This window comes from Stomoxys calcitrans, chromosome 2 (genome assembly GCF_963082655.1).
Source record: "Stomoxys calcitrans chromosome 2, idStoCalc2.1, whole genome shotgun sequence".
Classification (NCBI taxonomy): Eukaryota; Metazoa; Arthropoda; class Insecta; order Diptera; family Muscidae; genus Stomoxys; species Stomoxys calcitrans.
In genome coordinates this window covers 67308063-67322312 of record NC_081553.1, presented here as the reverse complement: position 1 = coordinate 67322312, position 14250 = coordinate 67308063, and the positions used below count along the sequence as shown (strand labels likewise).

Sequence of the window (14250 nt, the reverse complement as noted above, 5' to 3'; positions counted from 1 at the left end):
ATTTTTAGAAAAAAAAATTTATAAAAAAAAAAAATTCCAATGCATTTTTTTGAATTTTTTTTTTTGTGATTTGTCGAACTTCTTCCATTTCGAGATCGTATTCAATGTTTTCTATCCAAAGAATAGTAAAGCAATAATTTTCTTAGAATGGAAAGCATTGAATATGATCTCGAGCTGTATGTATATCGAAAAATCAAAAAAAAGGATTTAAAAGATGAAAAATTAAAATTAAAATTTTTCTGTAGAAAAAATTTATTCAAATTCGCCTTGTGTTGAAAAATTTCATTTCTTGGAAATTTTATTGTTTCATTGAAGTTTGGTTTTAGAAAACATTTCATTAAATTTTGTCTTTAGAAAAATTTCAAAAAATTTTGTAAACATTTTTTTTTTTTATCTCGATAAATTTTTATAATTTTTTTAACTTGGCTTGAGAACATTTTTGATCAAAATTAAAAAAAAAACCCAACTAATAGCAGACATTAGATGCCAGTCTGCTACATGTCTGTCCCTCTCTCAAGTTCTTAAGTTGCGATTATTATTGACCAAATAGGTTCATATTACAAGAAACTGCCATATGGCCAATATCTTTTAAATTTGTTTCTTGAGTAGAGCTGGCAAACAATCGGTAATCGCAACATTCGATAGTTTTAATAATAAATATCGATAGTATCGTGAATTCCCTTCCCATCCCCTATATTTCAAACAAAAATGAGAAGTAAAAATCAGGAAATTCAGCAATAGAAGCAATATCAATGCACAGATCAAATAAAACCAAGGTTAATAAAGTCATGAGAGAAATGATTGTACAAAATGTTTGCCTTATTGGATGAAAATTGCGCCCTCTATAGGCGCAATGTATCTTAAAGGATATATTCAGTGTCGGATTGCTTATTTTTGTTAGTTTTGCAAAAAATTTTACTTTTGCGATAGTATTCATCGGAAAAATATCAATCGATATTCAGTCAAAAAATTAAATATCGATACGGCCATCGATATTTTGCCAGATCTATTTTTGAGCCATGTAAGACTACAACAATACTTTTCCAATTTGGCTGAAAGTTGATGTTTGTTATGATTCATAGGCTTTAATCCATTGAATTTTAGTCACCATCTGATATTCACCCTCACGTGGATATCGTGCTCCTAAAAAAGGGGTCATGTGAACCAAAAAAGAGAGATTGTCATTCAAAAATCGATGAATTTTAAAACAAGGTCATTGAACCTTTTCAATGATAATCCCCTGTGAATGCTTTGACATTAAAAAATTGTTGTTGCTATTTTTCTTTGTTTTATCGTTAATAACTTATTTTTAAACCAACCAAACGCTGTTGAATTCGTTTATAGAAAACCTTGAAAAAATGGGTTATGATGCAAATTGATGGCAGTTTTGTTTACAAACACAATGCGAATATATTATCAAATTCATTGAACCTAATCAGCAGATGAATCATAAAACTATTAACATAAGTGATAAAAAAAGAAAATAAATGTATAATAGATTATGCTTGCATTAACACCTCCATAATGAGGACAAAAAAAAAAAAAAAAGGTTTGAATAAAGTTTTTTATGACATTTGCTATTTAAATAAAAATATAGTTTTTTTCTATAAATTTCATTGAACTTTTTAGTTGACTTTTTAGTGTTGATTAGGATGCTTCACTATTTTGCTGGCTTTCTCCAAAAATGTTATCTTAATCATAAGACATTATTTAAATTTGTCTTCTAGGTCTACTTATCAAAAGTTCATTGGGAAATGTCGCATTACATGCAATCACAAGTTATTACACTTACGCTAATTGAAATATAAAACCCTTATAATAATACAATTATAATAATAAGGAAGACAAACTTGGTTATTCTGACAAATAAAAACAAATGGCGTGTCGAACAAACAACGACACGCATTAAAATAAGCATATAATGCAAGAAAATTAAAATAAAATTCAACAAAGAAACCTAAAAATACCAAAGCCTACAAATAATTCTCATGATGATGTGCCATGATAACTTTGTTTGTGACAGTTGTGCTCATTCGGAAGCCTTTCCTTCATTTGTGCCATCATGATTACATCCCCGTGTCACTGTCTGTTTGCAGACATTTCTTAAAGACTTTGTGGCGTTGGCAACATGACATCCTCATGCGCCATCTCCTTCAACAGAAACCTTATGCTTGCAACATTTCTACGAAAATGAGGAAGCTTTTATTATGAAAATTAATCTCATGCGTAGGATATGAACGATATGAACCCAATGCAGTGTGACTTTGCCATATGGCAGTCAAGAATTGAATTACCGTCCTGAATGTTCAAAAACAAATAATGAAGCCTTCAAAATGGGAAGAAACATAGCAAAAAACTCATTTGATGCATAATAAATTGTACCATTGCATGTATATGGTAGGATGGCTGTATTTCCAAATAAATGGCAATATTTGAAGACGAAGTAAAAAACTTGGGTAAACAAATAGGAGAAAAAAATTGACAAATTTTTCTTCATTCACAAATGTGAAGGTTGAGAGGGGCGAGTCTTCTTCTTTGGAATATAATAATGAAACTAAAGAAAAACAAATAAAAAGGCATTAAGTTTGGCCGGAACCGAACTTTGGATACCCACCACCTTGGGTATATATGTAAACCCCCTTTCGTCACAATCCGGTGAAAATTGGATAACTTATGCACCCAAAATTCGACACGGATATTGAGTGGTCTTATAAATCAAAGTCACTGTTGAATTTTGTATTTCAAGTTTCAACAAAATCGGGTATTAAATAAAGCTTTAATGAGCTTCAGACCCTTAATCGGCACATCGGCTTATATGACAGCTATATCTAAATAAAGTCCGATCCGAATCATATTTGGGACGGATGTCGGGAGAACTAAGACTAACCACTGTTTCCAATTTAAGCGAAATCGGTTAAAAAATAAAGCTTTTATGGGCTTCAGACCCTTAATCGGGAGATCGGTCTATATGGCAGCTATATCTAAATTCGATCTGAACCAAACTTGAGTTCTATGTTAGGAGGCGTATAACTACTCAATGTGTCAAATTTCAGTGAAATCGGTTAAAAAATAAAGTTTCTAGGGGATTCAGACCTTTTATTTGGAGATTAGTCTATATGGCAGCTATACTTAAATATAGTCCGATCTAAACCATATTTGGGACATATGTTAGGAGGCGTAAAACTATTCAATGCTTCAAATTTCAGCGAAATCGGTTAAAAAATAAAGCTTTTATGGACTTTAGGCACTATATCTGGAGATCGGGCTATATGGCAGCTATACCTAAATATAGTCCGATTTGATCCATATATAGGCCCGATATCAGGAGGCTTCAGATAACCCTCTGTTTCAAATTTCAGAGAAATCGGTTAAAAAATAAAGCTTTTATGGGCTTCAGACCCTTTATCGGCTGATCGGTATATATGGCAGCTATATCTAAATATGGACCGATCTGAACCATATTTAGGTCAGATGTCGGTAGGCTTAAGATAACCCACTGCTGCAAATTTCAGCGAAATCGTGTAATCAATAAAGCGTTTATGGTCTTCAGACCCTTTATCGGCAAATCGATATATATATGGCAGCTATATTTAAATATAGTCCGATCTGAACAATATTTGGGTCCTATGTTAGGAGAGCTAAAAGTTCTCAATGTTTCGAATTTCAGCGAAATCGGTTAAAAAATAAGGCTTTTATGGGCTTCAGACCCTTTATCGGTCTATATGACAGCTATACCTAAATATAGACCGATTTGTTAACTATATATGTCGGATATCAAGGGGCTTAAGATAACCCTCCATTTAAAATTTCAGCGAAATCGGTTAAAAAATAAAGCTTTTATGGGCTTCAGAACCTTTATCGGCAGATCGGTATATATGGCAGCTATATATAGTCCGATATAGACCATATTTGGGTCAGATCTCGGGAGGCTTAAAACTACTCACTATTTCAAATTTCATCAAAATCGGATGAAAAATAAAGCATTTATGGGCATTAAACCCTTTATCGGAAAATCGATCTATATAGCAGCCATATCCAAATATGGTCCGATTTGGCCCGTTCAAGAACTTAACCCGAAGCCTTTCGGGTCGATGCAGTCCGAGTTAAGGGAGTGGGCGACGAATGCGCATGCAACATTGTGGAACAGCGAAACGATCGGTAGGACGGCGAAAATCCTATGGGGGGGATCCAGATCGTGAGAAGACAAGGCTATTACTGAAAGGAAGCAAGAAGGAGGTCAGTATAGCTATTGGTATCATAACGGAACACATAGGACTACGAGCTCACTTATGTAAATTCAGTGCGGCAAGTGATATCATATATAGGGCATGCGGGGAAGATGATGAGACGTTGGAGCATTTCCTTTGTCATTTCCCGGCTTTCGCGTCCAACTGATACCGGTTCTTAGGCGGAGACACAATATCAGACATGAACCAATTTAGGGGAGTGGTATTGAACATCAATTAAGGATTTTGTAAGTAGCACGGAATTCCTAACTTAAAATTTTCTTTTTAAAGGTTACTTTATAGGGGCATGGGGCGGATTAATATCTGCGCCCTCTTTTTAACCTAACCTTACCTAACCAGCGTGCATCAAAAAGACGTATGTATCTGTGCCAAATTTCAGCTCAATATCTAAATTTTTGAAGGCTGTAGAGTGATTACAACAGAAGGTCGGACACACGGACAGACACACGGACATAGTTAAATCATCTTAGAATTTTACGACGATCCAAAATATATATACTTTGTAGGGTCGGAAATTGATATTTCGATGTGTTGCACACGGAATGACTAAATGAATATACCCCCTATCCTACGGTGTTGGGTACAATAACAATTTAATATTGAAATGGAATTTTTTACGTATGCATATTGCATATTGGAAACATGGATGAAAACATTTGTGGGATATATGCAAATAAAAATAAATTTCTTGGAAATTTTAATTGCAACTAAGAGAGGCTTATCATGTTTTACAATATGTTATTGATTGTATTGACATTTAAAAAAAGAAATTGTTATTGAAGTTTAAGAGCCTGTTACTCATTCTAGGATTGAAATTTATCGTATCTTGTTAAGGGAATTTGTATTTCTGAATATTGCTGGGTTTTATTTTAGTACTGGATACACAAGCCTTGAAGGACAAAAACAAAACTCAAAATTGCATCTAGAGCTACAGCGAGAGCCGCTGCCGTTATCTAGCATTCGAAGCCATTTGACACAACTTCCAAAAGATGCACAGCAACATGTGTATGCCATGGGAGATAATGTAGTTGAGCAGAAATTAAGTCTACCACTACACACACAAACACCGGCAATGGAAAACCAGTAAGTAGAGGCAAAAGTTGGGCGCAGCCGACTTAATAATACCCTACACCACCTGGTGTACGTAGTACTTTTTATATGTAGAACTTATCTCGAAATCTAGTCAGACTTTAATTTGGATACCTTTTGAAAGATCAAATAGAACCCTGTGAGATTTCGCTACGATAAGACAACAAAATTGGTTTACCACATCCTTAAAAAGGCGATATCAGAAAATAGATTATATAGGAGTTATATCGAAACCTGCGACAATTTTGAAGACACAGATGTTTTACATTCTTCAGAGCTTTGTTGTACTGGATAGATGTCGTTTCCACACAATTTTTGTTGCGCTGCGCTATATAGAACTCAAATATATCAGGGTTTATATTCATTTATTTCTCATCCTATCGATAAACTTTAATCGGCATATGAGTGTCGGCTAGTGACTTTCGACCCGATAAATTGAAACAGATGGTAATATGTAATCAGCTGTTTTTTTATTTACCGATTGATGCGCAATATTAGGAGTGTTCCGTACCTTTCCAGTAACAATTTCCCAGTAAATATTTAAGTGAGAGTAGGAAATATTTAATGCTGAAAAATTCAACTTAAACAAGTAAAAACACGCTATGTATGACCGGTCCAAATCTTCGGTACCCACCACCATAGATTCCCCTAAAAATGTACCCTCTTAACTGAATTTGTATTTGAATTATTTTGTAGCAATAAAATCGGGAGTTGATTGAGGCTTCAATGGTCTCAAGAATTCATATCGGGAAATCGGTACTTGGGGGGCCTATATCACCATATTGACCGATTCAAATAAAACTTGGCACTGATGTTGTAAGTCATTAAATAGGTTTTAGGATCAAATTTCAACGAAATCAGGAGAACATTTAGGATCGGTTTGTATGAGAGCTATATCTGCTTATAGACCGATTCAGATCATACTTGACATAGATATACGAAGTCATAATACAAGACTTTATTCCAAATTTAAGCCAAATCGGAATAAAATTAAGACTTCTAGGGGCTCAATAATACTAACCCGGGGATCAGTTTATATGGGGGCTATATCAGTTTATAGACCGACTATGATAGTACATGGCGTGGATGTTGGAAGTCATAACACAGGTCTTTGTTCCAAATGTCAGCCAAGTCTGATGAAAATTGAGGCTTCTAAGGGCTCAAGAAGTCAAACCCGGGGATCGGTTTAAATGGGGGCTATATCAAAATCTAAACTTCAACTACCTACGTCAATAAGAAGTATCTTTGCAAAATTTTGAGAGACTATCTCTACACCTTTGACTGCTATGGTGATTTCGACAACCATGGACTCAGAATGTCGACACGATCCAAAATATATATGTTTATGGGGTCGCAGATCAATATTTCGGGGTGTAACAAACGGAATGACCCATCTTATGATGTTAGGTATAACAAGTGAATGCATGCTAAGTTCGGCTGGACCAAATCTTATATATGTTCCATCATGGATAGAATTTGGCAAGTTCTTTGCCCGGTATCTCTTAAAGGCAAACAAAGGATAATGGATAAATGGCCATGCTATTGGAGCTATATCAGGTAATGGACCGCTTCGAACCATACTTGGTTAGGATAATGGAGATCATAAATAGAAGTCAATGTGCAAAATTTCGAATAAAGATTTAGATTAAAGATTAATTAAGGGGCTCAAAATGTAAAATCGGGATAATATGGGATCCATATCAGACTAAAGACCGATTCAAACCATATTTGGCACGTATTTGTAAGGTCATGGGGGAGTCGTTGTACGAAATTTCAAATTGGATAAGAATTGTACCCTATAGAGACTCGAAAAGTAAAATCGGGAGATCGGTTCATATTTGAGCTATATCAGGTATTGAACCCATTTACAATATACTAAGCACAGTGGTTAAAAGTCATAACAAAACACATCATGCAAAATTTCAGCCGAATTGGATAAGAATTTGGCCCTCTAGAGGCTAAACAAGTCTAACCGGCAGCTATAATAGGTTATAAACCGATTTGGGCCATACTAAGCACAGTTTTCAGACAAATCGGATAAGAATTGGGCCCTCCAGAAGCTCAAGATCCGAGATCGTTTTATATGGATGCTATGTCAAAACATGGACCGATGTAGCCCATTTACAATCCCCACCGAACTACACTTGTAGGAAGTATTCGTGCGAAATTTCAAACGCCCAGCTTTACTCCTTCAAAAGTTAGAGTGCTTTCGACAGACAGACGGAAGGCCATGGCTAGATCGACTCCAAAAGTCATGACGATAAAGATTATAACTACTTTATGGGGTCTAAGACGAATATTGTCAAGGAGTTACTGGTATTATTATGTTCGCGCCATTGGCAAAGATTTTTAATACCATTTGGTATCAATTCAATGCCAGACAAAATAGGCTGTTAAGAATTGAAGACGTCACATTTAAATTCTTGTCATCGCACCAGAATTGTTGTTGAGGTCTGGTGCTAAAACCAATAACTGATTTGTATTAAAACCAATACCAGTTCGGTAATGGAGCAAGTACCAAATGGTACTAAGCATTTTATGGTTCAACCATGCCAGCCAGTATTGTTTTAGTACCATATGGTGTTGCTTTACTGTCAATACCGTATGGTACTGAAATGAGCACGTTTGGTGTCAAGGCGATCCAAACTCTGTACAACAAACTCTCGGAACTAGAATTCCGCTAGTCTGGGAGAGTGCTTTGAGTCATTAACTTACCTGAACTGTCACTTAAGTGGCATTTTTTCCTCGGAAAATGGAAGCATTTTATTCCCTATGATATCGTCGTAATAAAAAACACATTGTGCCCCTAATACAGAAAATGGCATATAGACCAGATACAGAAAAACCACCACAAATCATCTATGAGACGCCAACATGTTTCACGGCGTTCTGGGGGTTCTAAGGAATATATTCTTAGGTACCCATTTTCTGCATTTGGAACCAAATGTGTGTTGGGGATTACGACGATACCTTAGGGAATAAAGTGCTTCCATTCATCAAGGTAAGTTAATGACTAGACAAAAGTAAATTTGAAATATGAATCCTCTCATTTAGGAAAAACTCTCCAAGTGTTTTTCACTCTCACGCTCTCTCTCTCTCTCTCACCGCCAAAGAAAAAGTGTACGTGAAAACCTCTTTGGATTCGGGTGGTAGCGTGTCGAGGTGAAAGGATTGTGTACGACATGATATTAAAAATAAATAAAAACCTGTGTGATTAACGTTTTTTATTTATTCTTAAAGGTAGTCTTTATTGGTGCATGATTTTGCAACAGAGGGCGTGATAATCTTGGTCACTTCGGTGTGGGACTTATATAGAGAGTGAGTACAATATCTGATGTGTGAGACTTAAAAAGCGAAAATGTTTAGAAAATGAAGCTGAAAAGTTGCTGAAAAGTTGTTTTGGTATTGAAAGTTTCTCTCTACATCCAAAATAGGCGAACAGGCTGCCAAGAGAGGAGTAGAAAGAGAACATGTTCTTTAGAAATCTTCTTCCGATCCGGCTGAGCAAACGGGGCAAAGAAGATGATGCAGGGGAATTAGCGCGAATGGAAAGAATCCTCCAACGATCCAAGCTAGCGAACAAGCTTCAAGTTTGGTTGTGGGAAAACTATTAGCGCGACTTCTTCGACTTCCAGCCACCTGAACAAGCTTAAAGAAGAGAGATAAAGAAGGAAAGCAGCCTAAATCATTCGAACTTAAATATTCAGGCAAACTTGCAACAATTCGTTGTAAGGCAATATACAAATAATATAGGCTAATTGAATTTTGACCGAATTTTCATTAAGGGCTTTAAGGTTAGATTAAGTTGATTGGGTTGCCCACCATAGGTGCGTTCACTCGGAGGAAACGAGGTCACGAATAAAAGAAATAGGAGAAATGAAGAACTAGAGCGGATGGTGAAACTCCTAACACTCACACAAACACCTATGTACCTTCACCGGATCTTATCGGTCCCTTTTTTTATTATCAGGGTTTAAATGTTGCTACAAAAGTATATTCCGCTGAATTTGTTGAAACTACTTTTCTTTAATATTCACTAAGATTTAGGGCATCGAATGCCCAGCTTTGACCCACTTTAGCTTGAACATACTTGTTTTTTTCAACACTTGATTTCTTAACCACTTCTTTTCTAGCATTTTCTCACATGCACTTTTTATCTGCATTTGTTTTGAATATATTCTTTGATTTTTAACTAAAAGATTTTCATTTGTTAATTTATTTCCTTTGCAGTCCAAAGAGTTGTTGTTTTAATTCACTATAACATAGTTCAAAATCAGTTATGTTTACACTATATAACTTTTTTTTTCAAGTTTTTCCACAATTTCATACATCTTCTTTAACTATAAAATTCAAAATAAACTTTTAATTGGATTTTGTTTTTGTTGATTGTTTTTTCTTTTTTTTTTATATTAAATTTGCACTTTTAATGTTTCTTGTTGTGTATCCTTATAGTGAACTTACTTTCTGTTGCTGCTCTCTATTACTTGTAAGGGATTAAGATCTAGTCCTTACGACAAAGTTAACAAAATTGGTAGTATTGTGAACTACCTTTGCTAGGTTACAATTTGAACTGTTGGCACCAATTGCCGGTCACAATGGTTTTATACAAAACACTCGAAATTAAACAAAATCAACGTCACAGCCACCGCTCGTAGTCACAAAATCGCATCATGACGTTGCCAAGGCAGACAGATTTGTAAGCTGGCTGGCTGGCTGTATGGCTGGTCTGTGAGACAACTACAAGTTAGGGTAATAATGGCAATGATATTGGTAAAAACCCAGAAAACCAAAAAAAAAAAAAAAACAATACCAACGTATTATGGTTAAAAGATAAATACGAGAATTGAAGAGAAATAAGAGCACCAAACCAAAAAACAAAAATAGCATAAACTCTCTGCCTTTAACAATTTCCTATAAAACGGAAAAAAACGAATTTCATGGCAGAGCTAAAATTATATTAGTCCAGAAATATACACACGCTTCCACATTCACTTCCACTTTGTGGCTGTAACACAAACCCACATCCAATCAAAGAGACTGCCACTATGACTTAGCCAAGCCGATTCGCATTGTGGTAGGTTGAAAACCCCATAACGCTCATATGCGTTGATGATTATGTTGTTCGTTGAATTCAATCATCATTAGTTTATTAACACTGTCTGCGCAGTCGCACGCTTTATCATTGATTTGTTTGGCTTCGATTCATGAATTCACGAGAACTTGGAAAAATACGCGTGGCCAAGAGATACAACTTTTTTGGTCAAAGAAGAGCTTCTTTTGCCATCAAAAATTCCATTGACGCATAAGTGACGTTTTCAAAGACCTTGACAATTAATCGAAAAGAGTAGCAAATAAGTAATTATGGATTGCACTCTACATAATTGGATGGTGATTTATATATTTATTTGTGCGTTATTAAAAGTGAATGGGAAGAAAAATAAAAAAACAAACAAAAAACAAGACTTTAAATAGAGATATCGGTCTATATGGCATCTATATCCAAATCTAGACCGATTTGGGCCAAATTGCAGAAAATGTCGAAGAACCTAACACAACTCACTGTATCAAATTTCGGCGAAATCGAACAATAAATGCGCATTTTATGGGCCCAAGACCTTTAATCGAGAGATCGGTCTATATGGCAGCTATATACAAATCTGGACCGATCTGGGTCAAATAGGAAAATGATGTCGAAGGAACTAACACAACTCAATTTCCCAAATTTCGGCGACATCGGACAATAAATGCGCCTTTTATGGGCGCAAGACCTTAAATCGAGAGATCGGTCTATATGGCAGCTATAAACAAATCTGAACCGATCTGGGCCAAATTGAAGAAAAATGTCGAAGGGCCTAACACAACTCACTGTCCCAAATTTCAGCAAAATCGGATAATAAATGTGGCTTTTATGGGCCTAAGACCCTAAATCGGCGGATCGGTCTATATGGCAGCTATATACAAATCTGGACTGATCTGAGCCAAATTGGAGAAAGACTTCGAAGGGCCTAACATAACTCACTATCCCAAATTTCAGTAAAATCGGACAATAAACACGCCTTATATGGGCTCAATAACTTAAATCGAGAGATCGGTCTATATGTCAGCTATATTAAAATCTGGACCGATCTGTGCCAAATTGTAGAGAGATGTCAAGGGGCCTAACACAACTAACTGGCCCAAATTTTGGCAAAATCGGAAATAAATGCGCCTTTTATGGGCGCAAGACCTTAAATTGAGAGATTGGTCTATATGACAGCTCTATACAAAACTGGACCTATCTGGGCCAAATTGAAGAAAGATGTCGTAGGCGCCAACACAACTTACTGTCCCAAATTTCAGCAATATTCGATTCGAGTCATATTTGCTTTGGATGTTGGAGATCTTCCACTATGTCATTGAGCAAAATTTCAGCTAAAACGGATGAGAATTGGGCCCTATAGCAGCTCAAGAAATAAAATCGGGAAATCGGTTTATATGAGAGCTATATCAGTTTATGGACCGATTTAAGCCAAATCGTATAGGAAGTGCGCCCTGTACAGGCTCATGAATATACTTTATGGGGTCGCAGGTCGCAGGGTATACTAACCCCCATCCTATTGTGGTGGGTATAAAAAACAAGTAAGAGTGTGCTGAGTTCGGCCGGACCGAATCTTATATACCCTCCACAATGGATCGCATTTGCCAAGTTCTTCATAGGCAAACCAAAGATAACGGATAAAATTATGTAGTCATACTATGTTGGAAGTCAAAACAAGACACCTCGTCAAAAATTTCACCCGAATGGTCCCCTCTAGAGGCTATATAAAAACATAAACCGTCCGGAAGTGAGCGGACATGGCTTAATCGACTTAGGACGTCAAGACCATCAGATCAATATTTCGATGTTTTACAAACCGAATGAGGAAATTAATATTTGCTGTTCTATAGTCGTGCCAGAAGCTCAACAGTGCTACATCAAGCTCCAGCTTACAATGTCTGGTGGCCTATTACTGGATTTAAGCTTGTGACTGCCAGCGTTGCAGTGTTTAGTACACCCAGAGAAAAATTGATACCAAACGTGCTCATTGCAGTACCATATGGTATTAATAGCTACGCCGTATGATAGCATATCAATATTGCACGGTATGGATATCTTCTATATAAAAAAATTCAATTTGCGTTTGTTTGTATGTTTTTTTGTTTATTCCGTATAATCTCAAAAACGGCTGAACCGACTTCCTTGAAATTTTCACAGAATGTGTAGGTTGGTCTGGAAGGAAACATAGGCGGACCCTCCCCCTTACCCTAAAAGTACTACCAAAAAATACAAGTGAACCGATCGAAACAATATGGGATTCAAATGAAAGGTATTCAAGAGTAGAGTACGAATTTCATGATAAAAGTTGGGTCCAGATGCCTGGGGGCCGCCACAGCCCCAAAACCCCTTAAAATAGATTTAATTGACGATCATGATAACATGGGACTTAAATTAAAGGTATTCGGGAGTAGATTACGAATATGGTCAGGTAGTAGGAATAGACTTTATAATTTATTGATAACGGAAGGGGGCGGACCCTCCACCATTACACCAAAAACGCCACCCAAAATCAAAAGTGAACCGATACCAATGGGTATCAAATGAAAAGTATGCGGGAGTAGATAACGAATCTGGCATACAAACTCATGTCGAAGTATAGGGGGTCCACCTTCACAAAAACTCCCAAAATGGGCACATTAGCCAATCACGGATATATGGGACTCGATTTGTTTGTTCCGTATAGACTGAAAAACGGCAGAAATGATTTTCTAGAAATTTTCGCATATTGTGTAGGTGGGTCTGGAAGGAAACATAGACTTTATAATTTATTCGGTATCGGAAGGAGGACGGACCTCCCCCTTATGCCATAAACACAACCCAAAATCAAAAGTGGGCCGATCGGGACAATATAGATATCAAATGAAAGGTATTGGAGAGTAGAATACGAATATGGTATTAAAATAGGAGTCTAAGTACCTATCAGGCCGCCCCAATCCCAAAATTCCCCCAAACTGACATATTGGACGTTCATTTCAATATGGGGCTCAAATGAAATGTATTCGGGAATAAATTTAGAATCTGGCATAGAAAATCAGATCGACCACCCATCCACCCATCAAAAATGCCATTAGATCCATTACGACATTATGATACTTGGCTGGGTGTTTTGGGGCTGGGGCGGCCACCGGCACTTTGCACTGAAAATAGATATCAAGTTCATTCTTTATTCCCAACGGAAATGAAGCTCAGTTTAGGGGGTGCTTGAGGGCGTATCCCAAAATACTTGGCTCCAAAATTGGATATCAAATTCGTGTTCTACTCTCAAATACCTTTCATGGTCGTCATGGTCATGGTCGGTTAATATTGACATTTTGGGGTATTTGGGGGTGGGGCGACCTCCCATTACTTAGACATAATTTTGTATGCCATATTTGTAATCTACTGCCGGATACTTTTCATTTGAGTCCCATAGTGATAGGAACGTCTAATAAAGGGTGATTTTTTGAGGTTAGGATTTTCATGCATTAGTATTTGACAGATCACGTGGGATTTCAGACATGGTGTCAAAGAGAAAGATGCTCAGTATGCTTTGACATTTCATCATAAATAGACTTACTAACGAGCAACGCTTGCAAATCATTGAATTTTATTACCAAAATCAGTGTTCGGTTCGAAATGTGTTCATTCACCGTAACGTTGCGTCCAACAGCATCTTTGAAAAAATACGGTCCAATGATTCCACCAGCGTACAAACCACACCAAACAGTGCATTTTTCGGGATGCATGAGCAGTTCTTGAACGGCTTCTGGTTGCTCTTCACTCCAAATGCGGCAATTTTGCTTATTTACGTAGCCATTCAACCAGAAATGAACGGTGAATGAACACATTTCGAACCGA

The 14250-nt window shown here is 36.6% G+C and overlaps 1 protein-coding gene across 1 annotated transcript in view; it reads right to left on the bottom strand.

The window, feature by feature from the left end:
* Positions 1-9907, bottom strand: part of LOC106085876 (uncharacterized) — a 37608-nt gene extending 27701 nt beyond the window's left edge. Inside the window, exon 1 of the mRNA XM_013250320.2 lies at positions 9798-9907. The gene's annotated coding sequence lies outside the window, so the exon portion shown is untranslated. The remainder of the gene's footprint in view (positions 1-9797) is intronic.
* Positions 9908-14250: the final 4343 nt, after the last annotated feature.